Source organism: Oryctolagus cuniculus, chromosome 8 (genome assembly GCF_964237555.1).
Source record: "Oryctolagus cuniculus chromosome 8, mOryCun1.1, whole genome shotgun sequence".
Taxonomy (NCBI): domain Eukaryota; kingdom Metazoa; phylum Chordata; class Mammalia; order Lagomorpha; family Leporidae; genus Oryctolagus; species Oryctolagus cuniculus.
Window position 1 is genome coordinate 51,054,081 of NC_091439.1, and position 23,018 is coordinate 51,077,098.

Genomic DNA, 23,018 nt, shown 5'->3' on the forward strand with positions numbered 1-23,018 from the left:
GAGGGATTAATAGGTGGAGTACAGTGGATCTTTAAGGCAGTGAATCTATTCTGTATGATACTGCAGTGGTAGATATATGTCATCTACATCTTTAAAACCCCACAGAATGAACACCACCAAGAATGAACCTTATTGTGAACTGTGGACTTCTGGTGATGATAATGATGTGTCAGTGTAGGTTCGTCAGTTATAATAGTGTACCACTCTGGTGCTGGAAGTTAACAGTGGGGAGACAGCACATGTGGGGGAGGAGGGATAAGAGAATTGTCTCCATACTCTGCTTAGTTTTGCTAGGCAACTAAAACTGTTCCAAAAAGTAAAAGAAGTCTATATTTTAAGGATAAAAACAAAGACTCTGTAAGAGGAACTGTTGGTCCATAGACACATTACCCATACTTTCCCTCTGAGGCTTAAATAGATTATCCTGGGAAGTAAATGATTTCATCTTCCATATTTGGAATACTGAGCAGTGTTTATTAGTGCTTCAAACATCCATTTTCAATGTTAGTGCTTGTGTTCTTGGTTTGAACCCAAGCAGGTATTTGTTAGGACCAACTATGTACAGTTATGTATGTGCTGTGTAAAAGAAAGAAAAAAAGGGAAAGGGAAGGGAAGTGGAGGGAAGGGAAGGGGAGGGCAGGGGAGGGGAGGGAAGGGAAGAAGAAGGGAAGGGAAGGGAAGAAGAGGGAAGAAGAAGAGAAGAAGGAGGAGGAGGAGGAGGGAGGGAGGGAGGGAGGAAAGAAGGGAGGAAGGAAGATGGGAGGGATGGAGGAGGGAGAGAGGAAGGAAGAAAAAAAGAAATATTTCTACATGGAGTTGGAATATAAAATATAAAACATAAGTATCTGTGAGAAGGTAGAAAAAAAGAAACTGTTACATATTATTGTGTGAGTGTAAGTTAGCCATTATATAAAATGTATGGGCCTTTCACCTCTAAAGTGATATCTCATGGTAGTTTGATTTGCCTTTCCCTGAGAGATGTTAAGAATTTTTGCCTATACTGGTTGGCCATTTAAGTGTTCTTTGTTGAAATTTTTCTGTTCTGCTCTTTTGCCCATTTTAAATCAGGTTATTTGCTTTTTAGTATTGAGTTGAATTTCTTATAAATTTTTGATATTAACCCCCATCAGATGGATGATTTGCAACATATTTTCCCATACCCTAAGTTGTCCCTTCACTCTATTATTTCCTTGGCTGTGAAGAAACTTTTTAGTTAGATGAAATTTCATTTGACTGTTTTTTGTTTTGTCTTCTATGCTTTTGAGGTCATATCCAAGAATCGAATCCCAGACCAATGTCATTGAGCTTTGCCCCTTTGTTTTCTTCTGCAGTTTTATGGTTTGTGTCTTAAATTTATACCCACTTCTGGGTATATGTCCAAAGTACTTGTTTATGTAATGAGTATATCAAAGAGATATCAGCAATCTCTCATGTTCATTGCAGTAATATTCACAATAGCTAAAATATACAATCAACCTAAGTGCTCATCAATAGATGAGATGAATGAATAACTAAAATAAAATGTGCTTTATGTGTATATGATATATACATAGCAATGCCATAATAGGTATATATGTGTTATATATGCATAACTATATAATAAGAATATCACATTATGTATATGTATATGTACACATAACAATACCATTCAGCCCTAAAAAGCAAAAGTGTCATTTATGACAGCATGGATAAACCTGGAGAACATTATGTTCCATGTGCTGCTGAGAAGAATGGTTTTTTTGCAGCTGATGGAAAACTCTATAGCTGTTTGTTAGGTCCGCTTGATCTAAAGTGAAATTTAACTCTGTTGTTTCTTTGTTGACTTTTTGTAGAGATCATCTGTCCATTTCTGATGATGGGGTGTTACAGTCCTCTGCTATTATTGTATTGGAATCCATCTTCCCTTTAGGTCTATAAATATTTGTTTTATGTATTTGGGTTCTCCAGTGTTGAACTCATATATATTTATAAATGATATTTCCTCTTGTTGGATTGAACCCTTTATTATTATATAATGAACTCTCTGATTTCTTTTTACTGAGTTTGATTTAAAATTTATTCCATCTGCTAGAAATGTAGCTATTCTTGTTTTATTTTGCATTCCATTTGAAAGGAAAATCTTGTTCCATCCTTTTATTTTCAATTTAAATGTGTGCTTAAATGTGAACTGAATTTCTTTTAATCAGCATGTAATGGGGTTCTCTCTTTTTTTTAAAATAATTTGGTTATTCTCTGTATTTTAGTGGGATACTTTAGTCCATTGACATTAAAGGTAATTATTGATAGACAAGGTCTTACTTCTGCCATTTTGATATGTGTTTTGTATTTTTATTGTAATTCTTTTCTGTCTCTCTAAAATCTTCATTTGTGGTTAAATGATTTTTTCTAGTGTTATATTTGATCCCTTGTTTATTATTTCTGGTAAGTCTGTTATAGGTTCTTGCTCTTCTTTTGGCCATATCAAGCTATCTTGGAATGACAATGTTGCTTATAAAGATAGGGAAAGAAACACAAGTGATAAGAAAATAAGAACTGGGGCTGGCCATTGTGTGGTAGCAGGTGAAGTCGCTGCCTGAGACACTGACATCCCATTTGGACACCAGTTCTAGTCCCAGCTACTCGACTTATAATCCAGCTCCCTGCTAATGCTCTGGGGAAAGCAGTCGAAGACAGCCCAACTGTTTTGGGCTCTTGCACCCACATGGGAGACTAAGAGATAAGCAAGCCTAACAAAGGACTCTACATTTGTGCTCCATTTCTCCCCACACTTGAATTTTTGATTTTACCTTTGCCCTTTCAGTAATGCCTGTCTCAACCTTTTAAATATAGTGATTAGAATTATTTCTGGTTGTTCACAGTAAAGACATAAATGGTTTATATTCTATCTTTAGAATATTAGAGAATTCTGGATTAGTTCTTGGAGTTATTCTTACTAGTGAGTTTTCTTCTTTCTTATATTTTCTTCTTATTTGTTAGTAAAAATTTCTGGGATTCTCTTGCACAGTAGTAGTGTGTCTATAGGTAATGTTAATATACTGTATATTTCTCTATTAAAAAACTTAGAAGATAGTGTTTTGGATACTTTTGCTATAAAGAAATGCTAAATACATTTACCCTGGTTGGATATTACACAATGTATACATGCAATGAAGCATCACATAATACACAGTAAATATGTATACTTTTTTAAAAAGAAGAAAAATATAACAGTATAAAATTTTTTGGGAAAGGGATTTACACTTGATCTTAGCCAAAGGCTGAGAAGCAATGGGAAAGGGACTGAAAAGATGCTTGCTTCGGTGCAAAATAATTTTTGAAATCTATTTTAATATTACGTGGGTTTTTTTGAGATTTGAAACCCATTCTTATATATCTGTTGTTGTTAAAATTTATTATTTACTAGACTCAGATTTGCAAGTAGACACTCTCAGAGAAGACAGCCCACATCTCCTGAAAATCTGTTCCTGGTGGTTTTTTTTTTTTTTTTTTTTTTTTTGCCTCCTTCATTCTCTTGGCCAAAGGTTTGGCCATTCTGCAGCCTCTTCCTTGTTCTTGTTAGTACAAGTTTCTTCACAGCAATACACTTGCATGGAGTAACTAGTGGCTTAATCTTGGGTGCTTTGGCCCTAGGTTTCTTACCTTCTTTGTTTAAAGTCTTTCTTGTAACATACTGGCATACATCATGTTCTTTAGTGTTTGAAAAGTTTGTGAATTCTGCTGGCTCTTTTAGGAACCAGGCAATGAGGCACTGTGGTATCTGTCAATCCAGGAATAGCTTTCTCTCCCTTTTTTACAGTAACCAAGTGGAGAACACTCAAATTGATATCGACAATGCAGCCCCAAACAGATTTGTGCTTTCCTTCTCCAGTTCTCCTTGGTCTGTAACAGAAATGCCCCTTACTCAACAATAGGTGGACCCAGCCTAGGATCAAGACACCTTGCTTCATGGGAAAACCTTGTTCGTCATTCCCACCACAGATTCAGACCACATAACCCTTCCATTCTTCACTAAAAGTGTCGGCAGCAACTTCTGTGACCGTACACTTCTCATAAAAAGTACAAAGTTTATAGTCATCATTCACTTCGATGAGTTTCTGGCAGCGAAAACAAAATTATCTTTTAATTCCATTTTCTATGAAAACTTTGGAGTATCCTTTAGATATAAGAAAGAAAGCAGGGGCCTCCCTTGTGGCATGGCAGGTTAAACTGCTGCCTGTGACACTGATATCCCATATTGGCACTGGTTCTCAGCAGTCCTGGCTGCTCCACTTGCGATCCAACTCCCTGCTGATGCATCTGGGAAAAGCAACAGAAGATGTTCCAAGTATTTGGTCCCCTGCCACCCATACGGGAGACCTGGATGAAGCTCTTGGCTCCTGGATTCAGCCTGGCCCAGCAGTGGCCATTGCAGCCATCTGGGCAGTGAACCAGGGAGTAGAAGATCTCTCGCTCGCTTGCTCTCTCTCCAACTGACTTTCAAAATAAATAAATAAATCCTCCAAAAATAAAAAACAAAAGCCATAAAAATGATAGAATATTTTTTATTTTTTAAAGATTTATTTATTTTTAAACTCAGTTACAGAGAGAGAAGGAGAGAGGGCAAGCTTTTCCATTCTCTGGTTGGCTCACCAGATGATCACAATGGCCAGATGGTTCCAAGAATATTTTTTTAAAACTAAAAACAAAAGCTGAAGTTAGAAAGTTCAAAGTACTAAGATAAATAAATATTCAATTTTCACAAGGAAAAAATATGAGAGTAATAAGAATTTTCACATGTCACTATACCTTATGACTCAGTTTCCTCATTTGTAGAAGTATGGGAATGGCTTAAATAACGTTAATGATTTCATGATTGTGGTATGTTAAACTGTATCCACAAATTCTTAGATAATCTTCCTTTCCAAAGAGTGAAGGCTGATTCCTGTCCCCTTACGTGGACTTAATGATTCACAAACAATACAAAGTGGTGGAAGTGATGGAAAATGTCATAAAAGGAATTGCTGCCTCTCCATTGCTCTCTTGGATTGTGAATTCTGGGAGAAGTTAGGTGCCAATTCAGGCTACCCGATGGAGAGGCACATGGCAAAGAGATGAGGCCTCTTGTCAACAGAGTAGGATAAGCCTGTGGGCAGCAGGAACTGTAGGCTCCATTTCGGATTCCCAAATGGCTGCAGCCGTCGCTGACATTTTGACTGTATTCATCAGAGAAACCTAAGCCAAATCTGCCCAACTAAGTCCCTTTGGGATTCATGATTTTCATAAATTTTGCAGGACAATAATAATTTGTTGATTTTAGTTGCTAAATTCTAAAGTAACTTGTTATACAACAATAGATAACTAAAGCATGTCATAAATTAACAGTGTTGTTTAAAGAAAAATACTGTTAATGAATGATGACATCATGTTTTAGTACAGAGAATTTGGGAAATTAGTAGGAAATTTTATATACAGAAAAACTGAAGGCCATAACTGGTAAGATGTGATTAGAAATATTATTAATAATAAATGTTGTTAATATTAATAAATACTGTTAGACATATTGGAAAATGTAAAAAGACCCCATCATTTGATTTTAGTCTTGACCTAAACCCTGTACAGTGCCATAATACAGCTCACTGAGGCAATTCAATAATATGTACCTTTTTATAAGACTCTCTGGCCTTCCATAAATATTTATTTAGGGGCTGGAGCCGTGGTACAGCGGGTTAAAGCCATGGCCTGAAGCACTGGCATCCACTATGGGCACCAGTTCTAGTCCCGGGTGCTCCTCTTTCAATCAAGCTCTCTGCTATGGCCTGGGAAAGCAGTGGAAGATGGCCCAAGTCCTTGGGCCCCTGCACCCACTTGGGAGACCTGGAAGAAGCTCCTGGCTCCTGGATTCAGATCAGCTCAGCTCCAGCCATTGTGGCCATCTGAGGAGTGAATGGAAGACCTCTCTCTGTGTCTCTACCACTCTCTGTAACTCTGTCTTTCAAATAAATAAAATAAATCTTTTAAAAACAATATTTGTTGAATGAGGAAACAATGGTAAAAAATGAGAAAATATTTAAGGCTGTGAAAAGTGTGACACTAATGTTAAAGAATACCAATTTTGTGCCAGATCCTGTCATTAAAACTTCACATGAATGAACAAGGAACTACTTCTGTTGTTCAAGATAATTGACTTCAAACTATCCTCAATTGGTAACATGCAAAATGTGAAAAAGGAACTCAATGGGCATTTGAAAAACTCAGACAGAACAGAAAAAGTAATTCTTTGAATCCAGGATAAGCCTAGAAAGCCTTGCTTATCAGTGTCTTTCCTAGGCAATGTGATTTCCTACAAAAAGAAAAAACTTAATAAAACAGTTTAAAATTCTGGAATGCCATTTTAATCAGTGTTTATTTAAAACAATCTAGTGCCTAAAACAATTACATGAATAAGTTTGGTTTGCCTACTGTTATCTTCACTACTGCCAATGTAAGTATATGTTATGTATTTTTCAAAGGTGTGTCTTGTATGTCAGCATACTAAGCTAAAGCTACAAGTAGAGGTGCAATAAAGCGATGGCAAATTAAAATTGAAAGATGCTGAAATATTTGTTGTTATATATGAAAATGCTTTACTTAAACTACATACTTTAATAATTTATAAATGTATAGTCTGAAATGTCACCTCGATTAGGATCAAAATATCTTATTAAAGTTCTGAAAGAAGAAATTTGGATTTAGAAATAGGCCCAAATATTTATTCTTACATCCTTTCTTTTTAGTCCTTTCTTTTCATCTTTAATAATTTTTTAAATTATTTTTTCAACATATAGATCTGTTTATAGAATTCTATTTAAAAGTATTACATATTATTTTGAGTTAAAAATAGTTTTTGACTCTTAAAGGATACATTTTCTTGAGTTAACATGCAGTAAATATTTAAACTTGAAGCACTTTTCGTATCTATTTGTATTTGTTATACTGTATGCTCACGTGCAGGTGTGCACAGATTACTCCTAATGCCTAGCTTTTGTGAGAATCATATCAAAATACCTCAATATATTAATGGGAAATGACATTAAAGATAAATTAATTTTCTTTTTGGACTAGTTATGTGTGCAAGATTATTTTTTTTAACTTTTATTTCATAAATATAATTTTCTAAAGTACAGCTTTTGGATTACAGTGGCTTTTTCCCCTCCCATAACCTCCCTCCCACCACAACCCTTCCCTCTCCCCTTCCATTCACATCAAGATTCATTTTCAATTATCTTTATATACAGAAGATAAATTTAGTATATACTAAGTAAAGATTTCAACAGTTTGCACCCACACAGAAACACAAAGTGTAAAGTACTGTTTGAGTACTAGTTATAGCATTAATTCACATAGTACAACACATTAAGGACAGAGATCCTACATGAGGAGCAAGTGCACAGTGACTCCTGTTGTTGATTTAACAATTGACACTCTTGTTTATGGCATCAGTAATCTCCCTAGACTCTTGTCATGAGCTGCCAAGGCTATGGAAGCCTCTTGAGTTCACAAACTCTGATCTTACTTAGACAATGCCATAATTAAAGTGGAAGTTCTCTCCTCTCTTCAGAGAAAGGTACCTCCTTCTCTGATGGCCTGTTCTTTCCACTGGGATCTCACTCACAGAGATCTTTCATTTAGTTCCTTTTTTGTTTGTTTGTTTGTTGTTGTTGTTTTTTTTTTTTTTTTTTTTTTTTTTTTTTTTTGCCAGAGTGTCTTGGCTTTCCATGCCTGAAATACTCTCATGGACTTTTTAGCCAGATCCGAATGCCTTAAGGGCTGATTCTGAGGCCAGAGTATTGTTTAGGAAATCTGCCATTCTATGAGTCTGCTGTGCATCCCACTTCCCGTGTTGGATCATTCTCTCCTTTTTACTTATGTCAGTTAGTATTAGCAGACACTAGTCTTGTTTATGTGATCCCTTTGACTCTTAATCTTATCATTATAATCAATTATGAACTGAAATTGATCACTTTGACTAGTGAGATGGCATTGATACATGCCTCTTTGATGGGATTGAATTGGAATCCCCTGGCACATTTCTAACGCTACCATTTGGGGCAAGTCCGATTGAGCATGTGCTGAATTGTACATCTCCTCCCTCTCTTATTCCCACTCTTATTTTTAACAGGGATCACTTTTCAGTTAAATTTAAACACCTAAGGGTAATTGTGTGTTAATTAAAGAGTTCAACTAATAGTATTAAGTAGAACAAAAAAATACTAAAAGGGATAAAGTATTAAGTTGTTCCTTAACAGTCAAGACAAGGGCTGATCAGGTCATTGTTTCTCATAGTGTCCATTGCACTTCAACAGGTTTCCTTTTAGGTGCTTGGTTAGTTGTCACTGATCAGAGAGAACATATGATATTCGTCCCTTTGGGACTGGCTTAATTCACTCAGCATGATGTTTTCCAGATTCCTCTTCATTTTCTTGACTGTTTCTTTTGCCATACAGAACCTTCTCAATTTAACGTAATCCCATTTGTTAATTTTGTCTTTGACTGTCTGTGCCTCTGGGGTATTTTCCAAGAACTCCTTTCCTCTGTCAATGTCTTACAGGGTTGTCCCAATGTTGTCTAATATTTTGATGGTGTTGTATCATAGATTTAGATCTTTAATCCATGGTGAGTGGATTTTTGTGTGAGGTGTAAGGTAGTGGTCTTGCTTCATACTTCTGCATGTGGAAATCCAGTTTTCCCAGCACCATTTGTTGAAGAGACTCTCCTTGCTCCAGGGATTGGTGTTGGCTCCCTGGTCAAAAATAAATTGGTTGTAGATGTTTGGATTGATTTCTTGTGTTTCTATTCTGTTCCATTGGTCTATCCATCTTTTTGTATCAGTACCAGGTGTTTTGGTTATAACTGCCTTGCAGTATGTCTTAAAATCTGGCATTGTGATGCCTTCTGCTTTGTTTTTGTTATATAAGATTGCTTTAGCTATTCAAGGTCTCTTGTGCCTCCATGTGAATATCAGCATCATTTTTTCTATATCTAAGAAGGATGTCTTTGGTATTTTGATTGGTATCGCATTGAATCTATAAATTGCTTTCAGAAGAAGAGGCATTTTGAATATATTGATTCTTCCAATCCATGAACATGGAAGTTTTTTTCCATTTTTTTGGTATGCCTTATTTCTTTCTTTAATGTTTTGTAATTCTCATCATAGAGATCTTTAATATTTATTCTGAGATATTTGATTTTTTTATAGCTATCATGAATGGGATTGATCTTAGAAACTGATTCTCAGACTTGGCATTGTCTGTGTATACAAAGGCTGTTGATTTTTGTGTATTGACTTTATATCCTGCTACTTTACTAAACTCTTCTATGAGTTAGAATAGTCTCTTAGTGGAGTCTTTTGGATCCACTATATATAGAATCATGTCATCTGCAAATAAGTATATTTGGACTTCCTCCTTCCCAATTTGTATCCCTTTCATTTCTTTTTTTTAAAGATTTATTTATTTATTTGAAAGTCTGAGTTACACAGAGAAACAGGAGAGGCAGAGAGAGAGAGATCTTCATTCTGATTGTTCACTCCCCAATTGGCCTCAACAACCAGAGCTGTGACAATCCGAAGCCAGGAGCCAGGAGCTTCTTCCAGGTTTCCCATGTGGGTGTAGAGGCCCAAGGTAACATTGCAGGTAACACATGTGAAGAGATAAGGCCTTGTCAGATATGAGGCCCAGACTTATCTCTTCACATGTGTTACATCTTAAGGGAAGTGTGAACCTCCTTGGGGAAGGCACCCTGTTGACTTCCATTACTTAGCTGGCCTAGGAGGAGAGCTGGCCAGGTGAATACAGGTGGCATCTCTAACAGGAAATTTACAGTTCTACCTGCAATGTTACTGACACTACTTGGCCATCCCCTCAGCAGTGGTGGTTACTTTGGAAGCTAAATCCCATAAATTTTGATATTTTGTGTTGTCTTCATTTGTTTCCAGAAATATTTTTATTTTTCTTTTAATTTCTTCTATGACCCCCTGTTCATTCAGGAACATGTTGTTCAGTCTCCATGTCTTTGAGTATGTTCTAGAGATCCCTGGGTGGCTGATTTCCAGCTTCACTCCATTGTGGTCTGAGAAGATGCAGGGTATAATTTTGATTTTTTTGAATTTGCTGAGATTTGCTTTATGGCCTAGTATTTGGTCAATCCTAGCTAAAGTTCCATGCACTGGTGAGAAGAATGTGTATTCTTCAACTGTAGGATGAAAAGTTCTACAGATATATGTTAGCTCCATTTGGTCTATAGTGTTGATTAAATCTGCTATTTCCTTGCTGGTTTTCTGTCTGATTGATCTGTACATTGCTGAAAGTGTAGTATTAAAGTCCAGCACTGTCAGGCAGGCGCCACGGCTCAACAAGCTAATCCTCCGCCTAGCGGCGCCGGCACACCAGGTTCTAGTCCCAGTCGGGGCGCCGGATTCTGTCCCGGTTGCCCCTCTTCCAGGCCAGCTCTCTGCTGTGGCCCGGGAGTGCAGTGGAGGATGGCCCAGGTGCTTGGGCCCTGCACCCCATGGGAGACCAGGAGAAGCACCTGGCTCCTGCCTTCGGATCAGCGCAGCGTGCCGGCCACGGCGGCCATTGGAGGGTGAACCAACGGCAAAGGAAGACCTTTCTCTCTCTCTCTCTTTCTCACTGTCCACTCTGCCTGTCAAAAAAAAAAAAAAAAAAAGTCCAGCACTGTGGCACAGTGGGGTAACCCATGCCTAAAGTGCTGCCATCCTCTATGGGCACCAGTTGGGGTCCTGGCTGCTCCACTTCCAATCCAGCTCCCTGCTATTGTATCTGGGAAAGCAGCAGAAGATGGCCCAAGTCCTTGGGCTCATGCTCCCACATGGGAGACTGGGAAGAAGTTCCTAGCTCCTGGCTTCAGCCTTGTTCAGCCCTGAGTCCTGCAGCCATTCGGGGAGTAAACCAGCAGATAGAAGACCTCTGTCTCTCCTTCTCTCTCTGAATTGTACCTCTCAAATAAATAAATAAATCTTTAAAAACATTAAATCATTATATTGAACTGAATCTAAACAAAACTCCTGAGCACTCATAGTGCCTGGTTCAGCTCAATCACATGCTTTACCTGGGCTGAGGGGAATACCATGCACATGAACTACACTCACAGAATAGCTTCTAGAACTGCGCCTCAATAGCTCGCTCCTTTTCTACATGGGGGTCTTAACTGATTTCCTGGTTCCCTTGCTGCTCAGCACAATACATTGATTGCTTGCCCCAGTTCAGATTGGTGACTTTGTTCCTAGGACTTAAAATCACAGCCCTTCTTCCAAATTATTTCCCAAGTTGGTGATTGATGGGAATTATTTCTGGGAATGACCCCAACCTTTCTGTTGTAGACACCACCCTTCTTGTGGCTGATGCATGACGAGGCCTGGCCCACAGAGTAGGTATAAGATATGTGAGTTTCACATCCTTCTCCTTGTGAAAGAGTAGTTACTCGTGGTCTGCATGGCCTGTGGTCATCTATAGTCCTCCTCAGATCCTTCACTTTTGGTCATCTCTCTAGTCCTGAAATGTAAGAACACTTCTACATTCTAATGTACACACACTTTATCCAGGAAAGTAAGCTTCTGCATTTCACCAAAAGTTAAAACAAAAATGAAAAAAGAGAAGTTAGAAACTTGGCACGCAATGTAAAGTTTGCTAATCTCTGATATATACAAATACACAAACAATCCGAAGTACATCAACTCAAGCAATACTAGATCAAAGCTCATGACAAAACCCTTAGGCCTTCCATTTCCAAAACCTGAAGGAACTACTGGGAAGCAAAAATACAAGAAAAAATTGCTCAGAACAATATTTTCCATCTGTGGAAGGAGCTTGTGTGTCATAATCTATAGAGCAAAACATAAAAATCGAAAACTTTGCTTATGTCTGAGAGTGTTTTATCTGTTTACATGGTTAGATGCATATATATTGAAGTCTTCAAAGCTTTTGAAGGGCAACAGAAAATGAAAAGAACCTGGAAAATAATACAATTGTGTTTTTTATTCACTCAACAATGGTATTTGAAGCTCCCACACCAGCTGCAAACATCAGCATCCCTGCCTTCACAGAGCTTAAGGTCTCACGGAGGGGACAAACATCAAATAAACTTACAACACATTGCAGTGAAGTGCTGAGAAAAGAAAATAAAGCACGTTGAGAAGAAGCAGTGTGTTGAGTGCTGTTGTGTGGAACAGAACAGCCAGGGAAGACCTTTTTTGGAAATGTCATTAGAACAGCAGTCAGGACAAGGCCAAGGGGAAGAAGATGCAAATGTCCAGGAACATGAATACATGGGTACTTCAAAAGGTTTAAAGGAAAAAAAATTAAAGACAAGTTTCTCTGATGAAAAGAAAAATTGAAATTCATGATTCATTTCTTTCTATGAACTTTTTGGCGGTACTTCATATATATGGAGGGTTGAAAGGATGGAAACTGAGAACAGATCATCTGCAACAGGGGAGAAAAGTGAAAAGTCGTAGGAAATGACTTCCAAAAGGGAGCCACTGACTAGATCATATGTGTCCTTGGAAGCTGTAGTGAGGGCTATAGTTTTCAAGTTTGTTCCTGCAGGTAGTGATTGGCTCTTCAGTCAGAGCCCCAGAGTAACATTCATCTTCCCTAAAGCCTGAGCCTGAGCCAACCCAACTGATCTGTAGATGATAGAAATGAATGCTTAATTGTAAACCACGGAAATCAAATTCTTTCTTATTCAGAATTTTGAAGCAGATTCATATACCAGTAGAAGGCTTAAATGAAAGAATAAAGCCATCTGAATTACACTTTAAAAGGACCAATCTGATAGCTGTTTAGAGTGGACAGGAGAAAGACAAGTGGAGAAATGGGAGATCCATTCTGAGGCCAATGCAAGAATCCAAGTGAGAGAAGGTAGTGACTGAACCAGGGTCAGCGTGGTGGGGGTTGACTGGATTTGTTGAATAGGATGTGAGGTGTGAGATGAAGGGGTATTACAACATCATCTTACAGCAATTTTGTCATCCAGTTTGTTACCTGAACCATTGTACCAGCTCAGACTACATTCCTAAGCATAAAAATGAGCATATAAAGAGTGTTTTTGTCAACTGTCATATATCCAGGGACACAGTTGCTATAGCAGCCAAGCAATTCTCTTTGGGCAGCCAGGTGGAAACCAAATCGTCTCAAAGAATACTAGAGCTGAATGGGAAGATGTTTCTCTAATAACACATGACAAACTTCATAATTGCTTTCTTTTTCTTTTTCACAAGAATATCTAAATCAGAAGGCTGTGGTCTGCCACACAATTTTCTTTTCTGGAAACAACTCAGTTTTTCCATGTTGTAGTTTGTGCTAAGAATTGCATGGATGCTGCTGTCCCACCAGTCTTGTGCCATTTGGATGAGAGAGAAGCTCCCGTCTCAACTGAATGAGGGCTGGTCCTTGAGTTCACACCATGAACCAGGCCACAGAACTTGTCAGTCATACTCAGGGTTTTGCCTCAAACCTGTGTTTTCTCCCCTGGCTTAAGAAACTCAGTCACACAATACTGAAGCCTCAAAAGTCAACTAGCCTCCCTCTGCCCCTCTTTCTTTAAACTTACAGTGAAAATATTAGGAGTCTGGCTATCTCTTTTGTCCCTATGTCTCACCTTGCTTTCATCTCACTAAAACTAAGAGTTCCTACCTACACAAAGTATACCTGGCTCAATGCCCTCAACTCTTGGTTGACAAATGAATAAAGACAGCCTCCAGGAGGACTGTGTTTATAATCCCCCCACTTATTCCATAAAAACTTTAATATCTTGCTCCTGGGATCTGAACCCCACATTATTTCTTGTGCACCTTGCCTTCCAGTTGCATGTGTCTATAACCATCTTTGGTGCTTCCCCATCTATTGTGTCCACTGTGGTCCTGGATGGTTTTTTGTGCTTCTCCTCCCTGCAGAGATCAGAATGAGGAGGACTAGTGGATATCAACACTGATGCAGTTACTATTTTTATTTCTGATATCCACCACAGTGAATTAAATGCATTTTCTTATTATACCTTATGACATTAAGAGTGTAAAAGTTTTTAAATGCCTAATGTCCACCTGCCAGCCAAGAAGCAAGTTAGTCTTATAGACCACAATAAAGAACTTGCCTCTAAAACTCACAGCTGTTCATAATTTCTCACATAAAACTGATGTGAGAAATAATAGCCAAACATTCATTAAATCTATTAAAGTCCTAAGAAATTCAAGAGCATTTAAAATAAATTGCATTTTGGCACAAAGAATTGAAGGAAAAATCTCTTGGGAAAATTTTAGAATTGCTTGCAATCTATAAGAGGCTAAATTTCCTGCATTTTAAGGGGGAAAAATCACAAGTGTTCCTGAAAGATGTGTTGTGTGTGGTTTCTACACAGGCCATGCTAGGTAAATAAGATGCCTTATAGGTGAGAAAGCTGTAGCTGTACTTATACTCTTGGTAAGTACAAGCATGTTATCCTAGGACAATGAAATCCATATTTGGAGAGGATGCAGCCATGCTCTTTAGGGAAATGATTCTGCCTTGTGCCATATACTTCATAATTCTCATTTTCTTCATGTTCAAGGGAACATGTGCCACTCTGCCTCTTCCACTGCTTTAGAGTTCACAGAGAACAGGTGGCCCTAAGTGTTTTCATCTGTATCTAAAGAACCTAAGGGCTAACGTCACAAGCTTTCAAGACAGCAGAGTGTCCAGGAAGAAATCTCATTAAGAGTTTTGTTAGCTCTTGGCCAGTGCCATGGCTCACTTGGCTGTTCTTCCGCCTGTGGTGCCAGCACCCCGGGTTCTAGTCCCAGTTGGGGTGCTGGGTACTAGTCCTGGTTGCTCCTCTTCCAGTCCAGCTCTCTGCTGTGGCCTGGGAGGGAAGTGGAGGATGGCCCAAGTGCTTGGGTCCTGCACCCGCATGGGAGACAAGGAAGAAGCACCTGGCTCCTGGCTTTGGATCAGCACAGCACCGGCTGTAGCGGCCATTGGAGGACTAAAGATATAACTGACTGGAAAGAAACTAAGATGGAAACTTCAAAATAGAAGAGTCATGTCAGTGAAGCCAAAAGAAAACAAGGATCAAAAAAGAAGGGATTGGGGCCTGCCCTGTGGCACAGCAGATTAAACCTCAGCCTACAGCTCCGGCATCCCATATGGGCGCCGGTTCAAGTCTCTGATGCTCCTCTTCCAATCCAGCTCTCTGCTAAGGCCTAGGAAAGCAGTAGAAGATGGCCCAAATGCTTGGTCCCCTGCACTCGCATGGCACCCAGAAGAAGCTCCTGTCTCCTGGCTTCAGATGAGCCCAGCTCCAGCCATTGTGGCCATTTGGGGAAGGAACAAACCAGCGGATGGAAGATCTCTCCCTCTGTCTCTAACTCTACCTCTCAAATAAATGATATCTTAAAAAAAAAAAAAAAAGAACCGTGATTAATACTATCCCACTCTAGCTTCAAACTCTGACCCCAGCCTATATGCTCAACCTCACTCAGCTGCTGCTACTTCTCTACCTTCCCAATCCTCTCTAGCTCTAATAATAAAAACAACAGAATGTTCATGATAGTAGTTTTCTTTGATTTTGCATTTGCAGTGGTAAAGATACAGTGCTTTGTGCTTTGGTATTTGTATTCATTTAATTATGTTTACATTCTGTAAAATGGATACTATGATCACCCCTATTCAACAGAAGAAGCAACCAAGGCTAAGAGAAGAAAGGATTAGTCCAGGATACATAGCTACTAATGTAGCACAACCATGGTTTAAATTCAGGCATATTTAACTATGCTGGATCACTTGCCTATGTCAAACATGGTCGAGTGTTTGCATGTATTCCCAACTTTGTACTTGCCCAAAATAACTTTCATGTACCCACTTCTCTGATTAAATGACATTACTACATATAAACACAGTTGAAGTGCTACTTCTCTGATGAAGCCTTTCTCCATACTGCCTTTTCTCCAGATAGTATTACCACCTTCTGGCTCTATTAACACTTTGTCCATTCTATGTGGTAGGCAGAATAGACCAAAGAGGTCCATGCCATAATATCTAGAATGGAAAAAAATGTTACAATAGATGGCAAAAGAGATTTTGCAAATACAATTAAGGTCATAAAACTTTAAAATAGTTTTTCCAGTGGTCCTAATCTAATCACACAAATCCTTAAAACCAGGTAACTTTCTTTGGCTGAAATCAGAGAGATATGCAAAAAGGAGAAATGAAAGAGATTGAAAGTGTGAGAGGCACTCAACCCATGACTGCTGAAGGGAGCCACATGGAAGTACGAGCAAGAACGCAAGCAGCTCAAGGAGCAAAGATTGGTCCTTGGATGGCAACCAGCAAAGAAACAGAGACCTCCTCCCTACAACTACAAGAAAATTCATTCAGTGAAAACCTGAATGATTTTGGAAATAGATTCTTACCCAAGGCATCCAACAACAAAAGCAGCAGATCCAAACCTGAATTTCAGCTTTGTGAGCCCTTAAACAAAGGACACAGCCAAGGTCTCCAGGACTCCTGACTACAGAAATTGTGAGATAATAAATGTGATAATTAATTATGACAGCAGAAGAAAAATAACAAAACATAAAATGCCATATTCAAGCTTATTTGGTTATACTTGTTGAAGGTTGATTCACTTGCACTGTCTGTGAGGCCTTTGTCCTTAAGAGGACTGGTCAGGAGAACAAGTGCATTCAAGGTTGAACTGAAATGACTGAAGCATCATCAGCCTGCAGAAATCTCTGTCTCATAAGGGAGAGATATTGGAGCTTATTTGTTCTTTGCTCAATTTGAATATAAGTCCTTCTTCTATGTTTAGAAGAGCATCTCCTTAATACCAGGGTCACAAAATGAATATAACACTGTCCTTTTTTCAAAATTCTCATACATGGTGACTTGAAAGCTACTCTAACGTATTGAGCTATTTTGCAGCCTATGACTTCTGCAATCCAGTCCCAATCACACACTCTATAACTTGTCCATTCCCCTGTCCTGCCCCATAGCTAGTTGCCCTGATATCTCCTAAAACATAAGATGAGTTAGTGAACATGGGGTCTGTTATCTCACTCAGAGCCCAGAAGTTCTCCCCTGTAACAAGACCCACTGAGTCTTTTGCTCATACAGTCAACCTTATACCTCAACTAAGGATCATGCACCCCACCCCAATATAACCTTATGGGCAAGTTTGCCTGCAAGGATTGGTCTTTCTACCTCACCTTTTGGTGCAAAACAAAAAAAGAATTCTTCTAGACCGCAGTCTCTTCTCTCTGAAGACAGGATGCTTAAATGGCTGCTTGGAAACATGATTTACAAGCCAAGAAAATAAAAACACATTGGTTTAATCATGTCGAAATGCCATATTTTTCTATGGTTCCAGAATATTTGGGGAATCTAATCTTTCAGCAGCCATTAAAAAAAAAATCTAACTGCTTTCACTTCCTAGACTCCATCGTGCCCCTGATTCCTCATGTGAAAAATGATGTCATCCATACTAACTATGCGGGAGGAGGAATGCATAAGCTAATAGATTAAAAGTGCTTCAAAACAGCAATTCCACTCTGGAGAATCTATTCTATAGACCTAAAAGCACTAGTACATAAGAATATGTACCTGAGGATATTCACTGAAACATTGTGGTGGCAAAAAATGAAACCAGAAGCAACACAAATATCTATCCAACAGTGTATATTTAAACAAATGGGGTACACACACATTATGAAACACTATGCAGTTGTTTTAGACATCTCATGGGTATCATCTCACATCCTCTCAGTCCACATTTTACTCCAGCTGTTGCTGTAGCAACCAGCTGCTTGTGGGTATAATTGACAGCACGGGCTTCAGCTACATCACATATTTCTTGCTTTATGCCCAGAGACTTGTTGTTAATACTGGGGACATTTGTAGGTAGAAACTCAACTCCTCTAACACATATGTAAACCTGATATTGTGTAGGGCATGAAACAGACCTTGATCACTTGTGAGTGGGAGCCTGTATCTAAATAGTTCCTGTCTGTTGGGCAGACAACTCTGCAGTGCATTTTATACAACTCAAAAACCCCAGTTTCCCCTACCTCTGACCAGCTAGGTGGTCAGTAGTTTCCCTTCACCCCTGCATCACTCTTCTCAGTCCTCTAGTACTGCTCCTTGGGATCATTTTCTAGAATAAACTGCCTGCCAGCAAGCCTTTGTCTCAGGTTTTTATGGGGTAACCTAGGATATGACGGTAGCTATTCCAAATGTGAAAAATATATCTGTTGATCTGTAGGGCTATCCATAGTGGATCTATAATTAAATGAAGAAAAATAAGTTACAGATTAATATTGGCTATATAATTTATAACACCAAGGAACTTTAAAAATGTGTGTGTGTATGTGTATGTGTGTTGGGTGGGCATTTCTGTAACCTTGGAGGAATATTAAAGAATGCACATAAAGTTATTGACATTAGTCTCCTCAGGGAGGTAGAAAGAAATTAATAGCTTTCTAAAATAATTTTTTCACTGTTTCACTGGTTACAGTGAGCACGTTAATTTCACAGTTTAAAATACTTTGAAAAGATATATGATGTTTGAAATTAAAATCAAGTCAACATCCCAGGAAAAAGGACTTCCAGTCAGATGCTCAGGAAGAAAATGAATGTACTACTGAATTGAAGCTAAACTATAAACTCTCTCATATGCCTTTTTATTAACATTGTACAAGAAAGTAATTTCTTGCTTAAGTCTGCCTTTGTAAAACAAATGCTAAAACTGTCCTCACAAAAATAGCCTACCACCTGTGACTGAGGTCTGTTCCAAAGATCACTGAATGAAGAATGAGCTTCTCAATTAGGACTCGAGACGATTAATAGATAATCAGGTCTAAGACCAGTCCACTCCTGCAGCATTTCCACAGGTGTGTGCCGAATGGGACTCTGTTGCAGAATGAGTACAACTACTCTCAGCAGAGAGCCAGATTGAAAAAGGGATGCTCTCATAGAAGGAAATTTGAAACTGCAGCAATGCTATCATCCATAGTATAAACCTCTTTGAACTCTCATAAAGAAGCAAAGAGTAAGATGCCCTACAAGATCTGATAAAAAGTTTAGATCTCATCTGAATACATTTCCATTAGCCTCATTTACTTTTATTCCTTTGCAGTTTTTATTATGAATTACTTTAAGGGAAAGAACATTGTATGGCTGTATTTTAAGGAGGATTTTTTTAATATCTCTCAGCAGGCTTATCCATGGATTTAGCATCTGGTCCTACTAGTTAAATGTACATGAGATAAATTTTAAAAAAAGTCATCAAGGTGGCATGTACCAATGCCATCTCACTATTCCAAGTGATCAATTTCAGTTCACAATTGATCATAATGAAAGGACTAATAGTCAAAGGGAGCACATAGACAAGTCTAGTACCTGCTAATGCTAACCGATGGAGTAAATAAAGGGGAGAGTGATCCAACATGGGAAGTGAGATACTCAGCAGACTCATAGAATGGCAGATGTCCTAAATAGCACTCTGGCCTCAGAATCAGCCCTAAAGGCATTCGGAGCTGGCTGAAAAGCTCATGAGAGTATTTCAGGCATGGAAAGCCAAGACACTCTGGCAAAAGATCTCTGTGAGTGAGATCCCAGTGGGAAGAACAGGTCTTCAAAGAAGGAGGTACCTTTCTCTGAAGGGAGGAGAGAACCTCCACTTTGACTATGACCTTGTCTAAACAAGATAAGAATCAGAGAACTCAGAGGGCTTTCATAGCCTTGGAAACTCATGACTGGAGCATAGGGAGATTACTGATGCCATAGACAGGAGTGTCAATTGGTAAAGTCAACAACAGGAGTCACTGTGCACTTACTCCTCAAGTAGGATCTCTGTCCTTAATGTGCTGTGCATTGAGATTTAATGCTATAACGAGTACTCAAACAATATATTTCACTTTGTGTTTCTATGGGGGTGCAAACTGTTGAAATCTTTACTTAATGGATACTAAACTGATCCTCTGTAAAAAAAAAAAAAAAAAAGAAAAAAGAAATTATCATCTCCCAACTTGACTCTCACTGGGATTAAACATGACAATAGGTCTGATCTGATTTCATCATGATTTAAAAAAAATCATCTATTATTTTTCACTTTATGTTTCTGTGTGGGAGCAAACTGTTGAAATCCTTACTTAATGTATACTAAGCTGATCTTCTGTATATTAAGATAATCGAAAATGAATCTTGATGTGAATGGAAGGGGAGAGGGAGTGGGAAAGGGGAGGGTTGTGGGTGGGAGGGACGGTATGGGGGGGAAGCCATTGTAATCCATAAATCGTACTTTGGAAATTTATATTCATTAAATAAAAGTTAAAAAAAAAAAGATTACCAAAGGGGGGGGAAGTCTTAAAATCCTTTGAGACAGAAGAACAAAGGAAGCATATTTTAAAAGGCATTCTCTGTCAAGACATGGTCAATTACAGCATATAATTTGAAGCGTATTATAGTATGACTTTAAATAAGGGGTCAAAGTGGCCGGCGCCACGGCTCACTAGGCTAATCCTCTGCTTGCGGCACCAGTACTCCGGGTTCTAGTCCCTGTTGGGGCGCTGGTTCTGTCCCAGTTGTTCCTCTTCCAGTCCAGCTCTCTGCTGTGGCCCAGGATGTCAGTGAGGATGGCCCAAGTGCTTGGTCCCTGCACCCGCATGGGAGACCAAGAGGAAGCACCTGGCTCCTGGCTTTGGATCAGTGCAGTGTGCTGGCTGTAGCGGCCATTTGTGGGGTGAATCAATGGAAGGAAGACCTTTCTTTCTGTCTCTCTCTCTCACTCTCTAACTCTGCCTGTCAAAAAAAATAATAATAAGTTGCAAAGCAAGCAACCCCTGTGATGCAGAGGAAGGTGATTTGCCCACATGATGGTTAGTTATGAGTAAACATGGCTGGACCATGATGTGCACATATTGGGTTCAACATTATTCTAGATGTTTCAATGAGCATGTTTTGGAGTAAGGTAAACCTCTTAATGGGTGGGCTTTGAATAAAGCATGTTGCCCTCTAAAATATGAAATGGGCTTCATTGAATCAAATGAAGGGCTGAACAGAGCATGATTGAGTCCAAACGAGCAGGAAGGAGTTCTCCAGCCTGCCAGCCTAACTGATCATCAGCTTTTGGTCTCCACAAGCCTTCATACTGTGTGAGCTAACTCGTTCAAATAAATCTTTTTATATTTACATATACATCCTTTTGGTCCCGTTTCTCTGGAGACCCTGACTGATGAAACCACAAGGTATTCAAATTCTCTGGAAAGTGAGTATTATCACTAATTCCAATTATAATAGGAAATATTCACTGAGTATCTATTCCAGACAACATTCTACATGCTCTACAGGTTATTTATTCCTCACAATAATGCTAATGAAGTTATTATGCCCATTTAACAGTTTGGAAAACTACAGCACAGAGAGCACGTTGTTCAGTGTTAAACTGCTTAGTAAATAGCAGAGACACTTAGGAAGTCACAGGAGGTATTTCACAGCCCACACTCCTTACCATTAAAATAATCATTGCCAGCAGATAAACAATTATATGCAAAGACATGATCTGAAAGTTAAATTTGATGTTTTTTTTTTTTCCTATTGCATTCAAAGCTACCATAATCCCAGCTAGGAATGAGCTTCTTTCCTTGTGTACCTGTCCCTGGACACTCAGCACTGTCAAATTTCTGAGTAGCTTTTTTTCACTGGAACCCACATTTGACATCTGCCTTCCTTTGAAGAGCTGTAATTGTGAATATTTTACTCTTTGCAAGTGGCAGGGGAAGCAGGCAGGTAACTAAGGGGTATCCACAGTCACAGATCTGAGCTCAGTCCTGTCTCTGACATTACTAGAGCTGTGAGCTGTAGGCAGTCACTTAAACTCTCATACTTTCCTTGTTGGTAAGGGGAGCTAATAATATCACACACTCCACTGGATTCTTGTGATGGTTGTGAGAGGTAATGCTAGGGAAAGCACCTATCATTGCACCATACACACAATAAATGCTTGCTACTTTTTGGTCCCCAAATTCCTCAATTCTGAGTCATATTTTCTCTGGGCCCCATTCTTCAACACATCATTCTGACAGGTTTAGCCCCAAAATGAACACTTTACCTAGAAGGAAACATATCTTCATTTCAGGAACTTTCTGAAAACAAAGTGCATTCTTCAATGGTATGACCCTACACACTGGTATGTAATAGACCTTTTTTTTAAAAAAAAAAATTTATATTTGTTTATTTGAGAGGCAGAACTATAGACAGAGGGAGAGACTCAGAGAAGGGAGCTCCATCCACTGGTTTATTTCCCAAATAGCTGCAACAACTGGAGCTGGGCTAATCCGAAGTCAGGAGTCAGGAGCCTCCTCTGGGTTTCCCACGTTGCTGTAGGGGCCCAAGCACCTGGGACATCCTCTACTGCCTCCTCAGACCATAGCAGAGAATTGGATCTGAAGAGAAGCAACTGGGACCTGAACCGGTGCCCAAATGGGATGCTGGCACTGCAGGTCACCTGCTATGACACAGTGCCGGCTCCTAGAATAGACTTTCTTTTGCTTACCATTCCAAAGAGTTCATCTCATGGGAGACATACCTGGCAAAGTATAACAGCAAACTCAGAACATGCAGTTCACACTGTGGGAATAAAATAAAAGGTATGCAATTGGACATGTCAATTTAGGTGTCACTTCAAGCCCAATTTGTATAAAATTTTTTCATAATTTTTTCATCTGTCAATGACACTATTACTTTCCCAATGATAGAAGTTAGAAACTCAGATGGGGTCAGGCATTTGGCAAGAGCTTTAGACATTGCTTGAGATGCCTGTATTCTGTATTGGAATGCCTGGGTTGGAGTCCCTGCTCTGCTTCCGATTCCAGCTTCCTGTTAATACATACTCTGAGAGGCAACAGATGATGGCTTGGGTACTTTGATCACTGCCAACCACATGGAAGACCTGAATTGCATTTCCAGTTTCATAGTGGCCCAGCCCCACTATTCCAGGCATTCAAAGTCACTGAA

General features: G+C 39.0%; 1 protein-coding gene across 26 annotated transcripts in view; it reads right to left on the minus strand.

Annotated features, from left to right (window-relative positions):
* Nucleotides 1-23,018, minus strand: part of LOC127483154 (translation initiation factor IF-2) — a 335,580-nt gene that overhangs the window by 230,116 nt on the left and 82,446 nt on the right. The gene's annotated exons all lie outside the window — the stretch shown is intronic.